Raw genomic sequence first — 13,184 nt, forward strand, 5'->3', positions numbered from 1 at the left:
TTTGGTGTCATGTGTATGGGATGTTTATGGATATATATATACATACACACACCCCTTTAAAACTATTGATTTTAGTAATTTGGAAGGTCTGCATTGGTGTTTTTTTCTGTTTGTTTGTTTGTATTCCTATGGAGATTCTCTTGAATCTCAATTTTAAAAAATGGTATCTTGACCCTTTCTTCTGCTGCGGGATGACAATTTCTTATGCCAATTCTTTAATAAAAAGACTGATCTATCCTTGACTGTGCCAGCTAACATCTTGTGTACCCATGAATTCTCATTGACCCAAATGGTAAATCAAGTCTTTCTTACATGACCGGTCAATTTAAGAGAGGTTGTAACATAAGAGCATCTTCACTCCTTACTCAGTTTTTTTACCCAAATTTGAGTAAATTTTTGATTTGGTATTGTGTGTTTCAATGGATAAACGCAAATCCAAGCACAAATATACACAAATTTGAGTAAAAACTTTATTAATAGCAATATTGTAAATTTAAATGTGTGAAATTTGCCTTCAAAAATTTGAGTAAAGGTTTGAGTATAATCAAATTTGAGTAAAACTCAAATTCGGTATAAGTTTGGGTAAGGAATGGATGAGAGTTTTGGCTCAAATTTGAGTTTGAATCAAGATTTAAGTGAGGAGTGGAGATGCTCTAAGACGAACTATGTATTTGAGTTGTATTAGAAAAATGCCTAGTGAGTGTCGAATCCTCTTCCATCATCCAGCCAGATTAAATTGCCAGCTCAAGGTGATGCTTGACATGGATTTAGACACAGGATTGATTGAGCCCAAACTTTGTTCCTCTTTATTTAGAGAGATAGACAAAAAAAACAAGAAACAGTTACACTCCCCCCTTCCTTCTCTTCCTCTCCTGTCTGACATCTCTCTCCCTTCGCCTTCACCGTTCCCTTTCCTCACCGATCTATTCCGCCACCTCCACTCCCATCCCTTCAATTTCATATCTGGAGGCATTTATAGTTTTGGCGGGGTGGACAGAACAAAGAATAGTATATTATTGGCGGGATAGGATGAGTGTGGTCTTAATTTCCCCTTTCTTTTGGGGGGGGGGGGGGGGGGGGAGGTTTATAGTAGTATTTTTCTCCGTGTGGAGGTTTAGTTTAGGAACCTTCATGGCCGGGCACAACATCTGGTGAAGTTGCCCTAGATCTTGTTGTAGCAATAACGACCGATTTTTGATGGCTTGCACGAGAGCGGTGGTTTTATAGTTGTGTTTCTTTGGTTTTTGTTTAGTGTTTGTTGCATCTCTAGCTATAAGAGATTTGCGGATTGCGCCTGTGGTTAGTTATTCCCATTAATGATTCGGGTTTGCTGGGGTTTCTATTGCATTTTCATTGATTGGCAATGTCCTTGACTCATTGATCAGACCAACACCGCGATTAGCCATACTTACCGAATAGTCAATCAGTGCGCAAATTATCTTGCTCGATGGGGTACTGAACAAGATGTCAACCTTGTATTCCTTGTGGAAATGCCCATTGCTATAAGAGAGTTTGTGCTTAGAAATAGCTTGAACATTAGGCAAGTTTTAGACTAGGCTTAGTAGTTATTTTATTTCCTTGCACAATATGTTTATTATGTTGATACTCTTGATGTAGTACTTTGTTTCGTAAGTTTTTATGAATTTTCGTTTGACAGAAGAAAAAATAAAAATAAAAAAAGTCCTTGACTCATATTTTTCATTTGGTTTGCAATAGTATGTGTTTATTGATCTTCATGAATCTCACGTCTTGGTGTACGTAGGTACGTGGTTGTAGCTCTTAACCAATATTTTGTAATAAACTTAATTTCTTTGTAATTAAGCATCGTATGCATTTGATGCATGAAATTCCGATGTCGGAAAGAAAATTGTTTGAACTAAAAAGTATGATCAAACAACACCGTTTCTATCTCTTTCTCTTTTTTGCAAATCAAAATAAGATGGGAGAAGAGGAACAATCAGAACAATCGAAACTACAGAAAACTCGAACTCAAAAACATACGTTTGACAAAGAAAGCAAGTCCAAACAGAACAAAAAAACTATACTTTTGCGTGCGTATACTAAAGGGACAAATAACATCCATTTGAAATCATATCTTATATAGGCTGTATTCATGTATAGCCTATCACGGGGACCGCCCCAAACCTAAATAGTTGATTCAAATCATTCATAAGGTAGAACTCGATCTCAAATGGAGTGGCAGCCAAGTAATAAATAGGCATCATGTACGCTCACGCATTTAAGAGGGGTTCGAATCTCACTAACTTCAATTAACAATTCTGACTCTCGCTACGAAGAAAAAAGGGTAGAACTCGATCAATTAATAGAACATCCCTGCAAAAATTTAGGACTTCTATTGGACAAAAATAACTCAGTGATCGAAGTACATTGTCATTGACAAAATGAACGGCAAAACCGATATTAAAAATAGAAATGGTAATATGTCTTTTGTAATGTGACTGAACCCAAAATTGTAAGACTAATAAAAGAAATTAGCCACCAGTGTTAGTACTATATATATTGATATCCTATTTATTTTCGCCTCTCTTGCTGTATACTCCGTATCATTAATATGTCAAGCAACAGGGCGGCTCTACCACTATTTTGGGGGTTCAATCAAATCTCCTGGGTTAAGAAAATGCATTGAAAAAATTATTATTTTTACATATAAATAATTTTTTCTTTAGTATTTTCGGCAGTGGATCACTCGTGCAGAGTTAGAATAATGAGTGAAAGTCTAATTAAATTTGGGAAATTGAATTTTTAACGTATAAAGACTCGTCGTAGGATATTGTTAGATATTATGTAAGGGTTTTGTGTTTGGATTATCAGTTTGCAAAACCGTTGAATTTGTTTGTACATTTTCCTTTTTCTTATTACACTGTATCTTGCCAAGTTGAAGTTTATTTTTTCCATAGAGTTTTCTACACCAACACAGTATAAGGTTTTCACCGGTGGATGAAAATCCTAGAGCCGCTGTCACCGCAAGCACTCATTACTGCTAGTTCAATTCGATCGAAATAGTGAACCATGCATAACATAAAAGAGAAGTGGGCATGCAAGTGGTGTGGTGAAGGAAATATGTATGTGATCTAAGAATTAGAAAACCAATATGCATGCTTTTTTAGATTTAGATATTGAAGTCGGAGAATTAGAGCCCCATTTTTTGTAATAAATTTGTTTCGGTTTGATTAATTTTTTAATTCATTCGTAGAAAGAATGCTAATTTGTTTAAAATACGGTATAGATAGAGCCCTTTAAGATATTATATTTTTTTTAGGTTTGATAATAACATTGGGCCATTGAAAATTTAATAGGTAGATGAAGTCTATTAGATATGGGGATGTTTTGGTTTAGTTAAAATTCAAAATTGAAACGTAAAATGATACTTACTCATGCATATAAAGATGATTAGTTCGGTTGAAATTTAAACTAGATTAACAAGATTTGTTCAGTGTTTTTTAGAAATCAGAATGCTTAAAAATAAAAAGTAGGATTAATTATGGCCGACCATTTATATTTACTAAATTTTTATCGTAAAAGGACAACTAATAAATAATGGGAAATGATTTTGCCACGCTATTTTTTGATAATGCCACACCCTGCAAGTGTATTTTTGCACCAAAAAATACATTTGCAGGGTGTGGCATTATCAAAAAAGAGTGTGGCAAAATCACTGCCCTAAATAATCAATACTTGTCCTCGTTGCAAACCTTTCTCACTAGCTAAAAGGACTCTGTTGATTATTATTGGAGTATACATAATAAATAACAACAAACAACAAATCTTAAAGATAACTAAGATCAATTTAGATTCTATTGTTGTGGTAATTATGGGCTGGAAAATTTAACTTTAAATATTGAATACTAATATGAGAATTATAGGCACGGCAAGTAAAAAATATTGTAGATGTCATAGTCATTGTTTTTCATCCATATCATTTTTTCCCTTTGCTACTGCGTATCATTAATGCCAGAAGGCAAATCTTAAAGACAGCTATGATTAAATAAATAGACCCTGTGATGTTATGCGGCCAAACGGGGTGCTTAAAAAAGATCATTATAAGTAGTTGTGTAAATATTCAATTTTAAAAAGTAAATTCTAGGTGTAATTAGCTGCCAAATGGCAGGACGCTTCTCGATCAAAAGATCACTTTGCACTCTATTAATATTGAAATAGTACAATATATAGACAAAATAGACGGATGATATCTGTTCAATATCTTGTGTTGACAAATTCATTGCCTAAGAAAAGCTTAACAGATTAGTTAAATGTAACATCTTATTACAGTACGTAGTACTTAATTGATGAAGTCATTGAGCTAGGAAACAGATCGAGCTTTAGATTTTTATTTCTCGTATCTCCGTATTAGCTAGCTGTATCACATCCTATTCGTATCTCTATCTATCAATATCAAGCTAGGCACGAAGTTTCCTAATTCCAATTGCCTGCAGCTCGATCGTCTTCTTCATTCATATATACTACTATATATATATATAAGTATATATCAACTACGAGTAACTAGCTACTAGGTCAATCGATTCAAGGCACCAAACAATGCCACTTGGAGGCTTCCTAGGGATCCTTTGGGTGATCCCAAAAACAACACCAGCTTAGCTAGCCAGCTAGCTACTTAATTTGGTTAATTTGAAGTTTAAACCAATATATATATATATATAATTACTAAGAGATAATGACCATGTCCGATCCTGTGCTTTTTCTAACATTCTCTTTCTTTACACTCTAATAATTACCTCACCCGTCAAAATCAACTCTTAATTAAACATGATGATGATCAAGTAAATTAATTAATTCTCTATCTGCTTGTGATATATATATATATATATATATATATATATATATATATGTAGTACTCCTCCAGTAATAATATCTAGTTAATTAATTACATCGATCCTCGATCTCTTTGGAAAAAACGAAAGAAAGAGAAACATATACTATTATATAAGAATTCGTCAACCATTATACAGTACGTGATATTTCTAAAAGAAAGAATCATCTCATGCAATCATATACATCATGTGATGACCATCATATCATATCATATGAACAGAATGGGAGCGGTTCTGTTTTGAAATCCACGTCGTTTATACACACGGGATCAATGGTAAAATAATATAACTGTGTGTAGTAATTAAATTATTTTTTATCGAGTAAATTATAGGGGAGATTATTCAGTTCCCTATTGGCACTGCCACTTTCTCACCACACGTTTATGCGGGGCCAGTGCTTGCATCGCCTAGCTTAGCCTAGCCTAGCCTGCACAAGTACTTATTACCTTCTTCCTATTTTTGTGGAGAGGCTGTTTACTTCCAATTACGTACTCTGATAACAACTGGAACTACTCACATCGCAATTAAAGTATTGTGTGCATTGGTTCAACATATATATGAGTCCCCTTCTTATAAGGGCATCTGCATTTTATCAAAACGCTGTACGATTCAACATGCCAACGATTAAACAACTTATTAGAAATACAAAAAATGATCTGATCGAGCCCTCCCCGGTCTTTTTTTTTTTTTTTGCCAATTTCTCGCGGACATCCTTAGAATCATGTTCTGAACACATTGAGCGACTCAGATCATTGAAATTCGATCGGAAAAAGGGGACATCCTAATAAGGGCGCCCTTATAAGAAGATTTGTGTGTGTGTGTATATATAATGAAGGTGACATTAATTAGTTAATCCTACCAATTAACGAAAATACTATTGACCATACATACAATTCTAAAAACATTTTGTTACTACTCTTTGTATCAATATATAGAACAGATTATGCGGAACCATTCCGAGTTCAAGATAGTATATATATATACCAACATATTAGTCTAAAGTCCAAATGAAACAACCTTATATGAGTTTTAATCCAGCGTAAATTTTTGTGATGTGTAGAGTCCATTAATAAAAATATTTTAGAGTCTAGAGTCTGTGAAAAGATAAAATTGCCATTAATGAGACAAAGGCTTTGTTTGACTAACACAAAAAATGTCTTTTTTCATTTAAATTGTCTTAAATGAGACAAGGGCATTGTTTGGCTAACACAAAATATATATTTTTCGTGTTTTTTCAATCTTGTCGCATTTTAATAGGGTGTCTTAAGGTTTTAGGCACTTTCATAGGGTACCATAGGGTTTTAGACAATTTCACAGGGTTTTAGGGTATACTTTCCTATTATAGAGTTTTAGCGGTTTAAACACTTTCATATGGTACCCTAGGGTTTTAGGCACTTTTTATATAGGGTACCTTAGGGTTTTAGGCACTTTTAACGCCGGTCAATGCTTGTCAACCTTAGTCAACTCTTTTGACCTTCACGTTTAGTTTTCGTACCAAGTTGATCCAATTGATAACTTCTGTCAGCCAAACTAGACGGAAAAAATCAGATTGAGGCCAAACGTCATCAATTGGACCAACTTGGTATGAACTACAACGTCCAAACTGCCATCAATTTGATTTTTTTTCCGTCCAGTTTGACTGACAGAAGTTATCAATTTGACTAATTTGATACGAAAACCAAACTTGAAGGTTAAAAAAATTGTAATTGATACTTGGAGGACAAAAATGAGACTCAGATAAAATTAGAAAGATCATTTATATAAATTTTCCTTTTTTTTTTTTTTATGTACAACGAGAATTCAAATATTAGAATTACATCAAACTAGAAAGATGTTCACAATCCTCCAACCGAACTAATAGCATCATTAAGAGAATAAATAATCCTAACAAATAACTCATACACTGGTACAGAGATTCAAACGCCTCATCTACTAGTGAGAAGATGGAGTTTTGATCAACTGAACTAGCCTCAGCTACAACAATAAAATAATTGATGTTCAATACGTGTTTACCTTATTCACGTATTATCTAAGAGTATCAAATGAAAATAAGGGCGTTTCTACTAATCTAAAAGTTGTGGACAATATTTTTTTTTTTGTCCTTATTCAAATTTTTTTTGCATTTGTTAGTTTTGTGTCAAACTTTTTGTATTATTAATTCGTTTCGACGAAAGAATCGAAAAAGTAAAAATTTATGACTTTTATATAAGTATTTTTTGAAATCTCCAAGAAAAGTCCAAAAAGTCAGCTTTTGGGCTTGTCCTTAGATATTTCCCAAAACATTTGGGTAAAAGTCAAATTTTTTTCTTATTTTTTCGATTCCTCTCGTCGAGACAAACAACTAATACATAAAATTTTGGGGGAGTGATTTTGCCACTCCCCTTTGTGTCTTGATTAGATGATTTATTTTGTGAGAGAATGGGAATGGCATTAACAAAAAGGACAGTGGCAAAATTAATTCCCAATTTTTGGTGTAAAACTAACAAATGCAAAAAAAAATTGTAGTCTGCGACTTATAGATTAATAGAAATGCCCCCTAATGGTGCATATTGCATAGCTAACCGGAGATCACCGAAAACATTATATTTACTCGAAAAGAAAATTAAAAAAGTTTATCTAAATTGAAAGTTAATTATCATTGGATAAATTTATCAACTAAAACATTCATCCGACGATAAATTGATCACTTCAAAAAATATGCCAACTGAAAAAATTAGAATGGTTGGTATATTCTATTTTTCAATTTCATATTTTCAATGATTACAACTTTATCAAGTAGAAGACTCGTTCCTGGACACTATATATTCTCATGCATTTAAGAAAGGTTCAAACTTCACTAACTTTTAATTAACAATTCTGACTTTCGCTGAGAACAAAAAAGGGTAGAACTCGATTAGTAGAACATCCGTGCAAAAATTTAGGTCGATTACGTAGAACATCCCTGCAAAAATCAGGAAATCAATTAACCAGAGTGCTAGGTACGTATCAACTCCAAAGGGTCAAGATATTTGTTGGCAGTCCACTGGAGCGCTCTCTCTCACAGAAAAAACCGTAGCCGACTCTCTTCCTTTCCCTCCCTTGCCCTAGAGTTTTCACAGCCCTTATGAGGCGCTGGAGGGGAGGGCTTCACCTTGACGGCCCGTTTGGATGGAGGATTTGTTTTGGGTGGATATAGAATGAGGGTGGATTTGAAGGTAGATATGTAATGAGGGGTGATATGTTAAGAAGGGTGGCCCCACCTCTTAAAAATGGTGAATTTGTAATGAGGTGTTTGGATGATTTGTTGACAAGGAGGATATGGAAGGTGTATATGATGGGATTAGATATCGAATGACTGAATTGCCCCTACTTTGATTTTTGGAATGCTCAAAATTGATTTATTTCATACTAATTAGAATAAATTGATATTTATCTTTAATTTTATGATGAAATAATTTCATTTTAGAACACAAATGTTGAAATCATGTTTTTTATTAGAAAAAAATATTATTTTCTGAAAAAAATTAAAAAAACGTAATTGCAAAAGTGGAAAAATGGCACCCATGGACCCCATATACTTCGTTTTCTGGGGAAAAAAAACATATGTATATGTAAATATAGGTACACAAGACCTCGTTTCTATCGTTTCCTCAAAGGGAAAGAAGAAAAAAAAAAAAAAACCCATCGCAGGTTTACTTCTTCTCTGACGCCGACGTAAACAACCCAGCCCAGAGAAATCAGGGGTCTTCTCTGGCTATAAGATCTCTCTCTCTCCGCCGACCATCTTCTCCGTTCGGTCTCCTTCTCTTCTCTCTCTCTCTCTCTCTCTAGATCTCTCTCTCTCTCATTGTTGGTCTGGTTTTCAGAAAACAAAAATCGTCTGAGAAAACAAAAACTCTCTCTCCCTCTGCGTCGGTCTGGTTTTCAGAAAACAAAAATCATCTGAGTAAACAAAAACGAGGGCCACCTGGATCGATAAGGGGGATTTGGAGGGGTAAAAACGTCTGAAAAACCCCCGGATTTGCCAACGACGGGTTCAGACCAGTTCTTCACAAATCCACCTCCAAGGGGATTTGAAGCCGCTACAGTATTCAACTCCAACTTCCTTAAAACTCAACCAAACACCGGATTTGAGTGGGACCAGGACTCCAAATCCGGCCGGCTCACAAATCCCCCTTCTTCTCCGCCATCCAAACAGGCCGTGATAGTGTTATTTTTTTCTTCTTCTACGGTGATGGTTTTTTCACAGCCCTTATGAGAGTTTTCTTTGGGTTAACCCCTCATTTCTTTTCTCTCGGCTTTTCTTCGCCGTTGATCCCTCCTCCGCTGCTCCTCCTCGATCGTCGCCAGTGGGTCGGCATTCATGGTTGTGATTCTGGTTAGCATCTCAAGATCGTCAGAGATTCGTGATTTGTGGCCGTGGTCACAATGGTTCTACCGGTGATGAATTAGGATGGTTTGTGACATTATGGAATTTTTTCCTTTTTACTTTGTCGATTGGATTTCAATCGAAACTTATGGTGAAGTGTGTGTTTTTGGATGAGAAAGGTTTTTCTGGTTTGCGGTATAGCCATTGGATTGAATCCACGCCGTCATGGTTTCTTGGTCCCTTATCTAAGAATGAGCCTTCTACTTGATATATTTTGATTGAGATTAATAATATCATCTATTATCGTTTTAGCCCAAAAAAAAAATGCCAATGAATTTTATATGGCGACGAATTAACTAATAAATTATTGGTCATGTGAGCGAATAACTGGGATCCTTTCAACTGATCGATCATGCCTCATGTGATCCCTCGTATGATTTGTAATAAGACCCAACAAGGTACTATCATATAATGATTTGAGTTGTTGTTTTTTTTTTTATGACTCAGGTGTCTGTACCAACTTACATGCATTTTGAATAATCTTGAGGACCAATCCTACTGTCCATTAGTGGAGGTCACATTTTTGTAAGACTCAACGCGCGCATCATCTTTGAGAAAATGTATGTCAATTAGATATCACTAAGATTTGGTTCGAATAAGATATGTCTTGAGAGAACGAATGGTCAAAGTTCTAGTACCATTTATTTCTCTCATGACAAATATAATTCGTTCTCATAGATAACAATCTCTAATCAATGTGGTGTTTTTTTGCTGGAATATTCTAAAAATCGAGACTTACATAATAAACAGCTAGCTGATCAGATCATCAAAAAGGATCACAGTGGATCCTGTTTCACGTCACATGAGAGAGAGATAATCCCTTAAATCTATCTTCTTAAGTTGAGTTGAATATGGACTTGCAAGTTGGTTCAGTTGATTGGGTACGTACTTAGTCTAATTAATTTTGATTATGTAAAACGTTCAACTACTAATCACCCAACCAACTCCTCTTAACATATAGTATGTGATGTTATGTTACTGTCTTCTTCACAAAACAATAATTTTGAGTTCATCATTGAGTGGATCAAACATTATAAAGAAAAGTTTGTGACTTGTAAAAGATTATCTCAGTTTCTCTCAATGAAGCTGCAAAAATTCTACCAAAATAATTGACTTAGATTTTTTCGATCTACCTGTAGTAATAAATTATACTATGATATATGCTCCCGTATCTTCTTCTTCTTCTTCTTTTTATTTTTCATTCATTAAACTTATCCTACTCTATCCTAGGGGATCGATTGGGGGAGGAGGAGAGATGTTTACAGGAATCGAACATTGCTCATGTGCATATAGGAGTATAAAGGGAGACACCAACTGCACTTCACTTGCCACCCGTATCTATTTTAAGAGGGCGCAAAACATAGAACATACATGCAGTTACAAATTTTTTAGACCCATATATACAATCTTAAGAGCGGGTTTAGAAACTTTTCTTGACAAAAACAATAATTATTCTAAACAAATTGTGAAAATTGCATAGGTTGATCGCCCGGGCTCATCTTCCACTTAGTCCGTCCGTGAGCCAATGAGTAGTTGAGTACATCTACACATTAAATATAGAAACGTAGTGTATGAGAAATGTGATTAATATACATTTGGTACGATCACATAATATGCTTTTTGTATCTCAATATGTCGTTGTTCTTCATCCTCGATTTAAGATCCTGTGTAATATAATTATTAAGGAAAATTTTAAAATTAGCCCAATGGGCTGACGATAGTAGGTGTGTGAATGTGTATTAAAGAATGTAAAAAGTGCACAAAAATACGTGTTTTTCTTGTATTTTAGTGCGTTTATCGTCAGCCCAGTGGGCTAACAATAGCAAGACCGAATTATTAAATGTCACTTTTAGTTTTTTTCCTCTTCGATTCGAATTAATGGTTCTTGTAAAGAATAATAAGCTCAAAAACACTAAGAGCAAGTTTACCAATACTTAGTTAAAAAACCTTGTGAATAGTGTACATTTTTCATTTTACCTACTCATATTTCTTTCAACACTACACCAACACTATCTATTTAACCTACTCTCTATTAAAATACACATTTTTTTAACATTTTCCTTTATCCTATTATTATAATATGAGAGAGAGAAGGGGGGAGAGAGAGGAAACAATAAAAAAAAAAATGGATTACTTATGAATAGTTGTAAGCTATTTTTAGCTTACGACCGTAGATGGAGCCAAATTACCTTCATGTTTACCTACACTGATATATGGGTACTTTTCTTCTTTTTGTGAACCAGAATAGCTTTATAGCTATTTTAAACAAGTTGGTAATACTTAGTTAAAAAAACTTGTGAACAGTGTACATTTTTCATTTTACCTACTCATATTTCTTTTAACACTATACTAACACTATCTATTTAACCTACTCTCTATTAAAATACACATTTTTCAACCTTTTTCTTTATCCTATTATTAAAATATGAGAGAGAGAGAAGGGGGGAGAGAGAGGAAACAATAAAAAATTGAATTGCTTGTGAATAGTTGTAAGCTATTTTTAGCTTACAACCGTAGATGGAGCCAAATTAGCTCTTTGTTTACCTACACTGCTGTATGGTTACTTTTTCATTTTCGGGAGCTAAAATAGCTTTATAGCTATTTTACACAACCCGGTAAACTTGCTCTAATTTGTACATATACATGCACTAAACGGCTGATAGGATCCCACAGAGTTGTATTTGAGTTGGTGTTTAAACTTAGTTGAATAAAATTAATGCATTGTTTGGATTCAAACTTGGAAAAAAAAAGTTTCAATTCAAAAAATACTCATTACACCTACTTCCAATCATTATTCTCATTTCTTTCTCTACTCATTACCTCTATCTTTAATCATTACTCTCATTTTTTTCTCTCTATCTCTCCCTACTCATTACCCCTATCTCCAACCATTATCCTAATTTCTCTCTCCACTCATTACTTAAAAAACCAAACTCAAAAAAATTTAAATTTGAATCCAAAGAAGACAAAATTCATGTCACTTCCATTTCTCATTTTTTTAATTGTGATTTTAAGGAAAAGTAAATACTACTAAAAGTATAAGGTTGTTTGAACTGACCTGCAGCCATGGTAGCATTTATTTATAACCTTATATAAACCTACACAAGTGGGAATAATTCCATGAATATCTCATGATGCAGGATTTACCAGATACACATAATACGTATTAATGTAAGTAATCTAATTATCAGTTTATTTCTTGCCTCCTGTGACTCTTCAAATTACAAATGTTGAAGAGGCATATATGCATTATGTAATTACTTCAACATGAAATACTTTGCACACGTTGATTCATCAATTGCCATGAAAAAATCTACTTGTATAATAGAAGAGTACTGATTCTACTTGGAGAAATGATTTTCATGTTCCTTTTTCTTTTTCTTTTTCTTTTCTTTTTTTATCCTTCTGCACTTGCTATGTTGCCAATATTAATGTGACATCACCAACTATTCTTACTACTTCACTCTCTTTTTACATATATGTTGGACAATTTTTAAATTTCAAGTGAACAAGAACAAGAAAAAGAGATTGCATAAGGAAAAGGGGAGTGCAAGAATGATTCTCCTTTTATTTGTTCCCCTCATTCTCGGACCATAATTATCGTACATCTATTTAACAAGTTTAATTTGGTTAGACAATTTTAGAAATAAAATAAAAAATAAAAAAATTGGTCGCCCACAAGCCACCACCATGAGCCGCCCATCTCTCCATCTCCCTCTCCTCCACCACCACGACCACGCCCGCCACTCTGAATGTGATGATCACAATCAAGAACATCGGCAAATTGCTGTCTAAACTTTACAAGAGTGAATCGGGTATTGGACGGTTCTTGCCGCCAATAGGTGAGAACTAGAAGGGAAAGGGTTGGAAGAGCGGGTGGGGAAATGGGGCCGGTGGTGGCTATGGGGCGGGTGCTTACTATGGTT

Source organism: Rhododendron vialii, chromosome 3a (genome assembly GCF_030253575.1).
Source record: "Rhododendron vialii isolate Sample 1 chromosome 3a, ASM3025357v1".
Taxonomy (NCBI): Eukaryota; Viridiplantae; Streptophyta; class Magnoliopsida; order Ericales; family Ericaceae; genus Rhododendron; species Rhododendron vialii.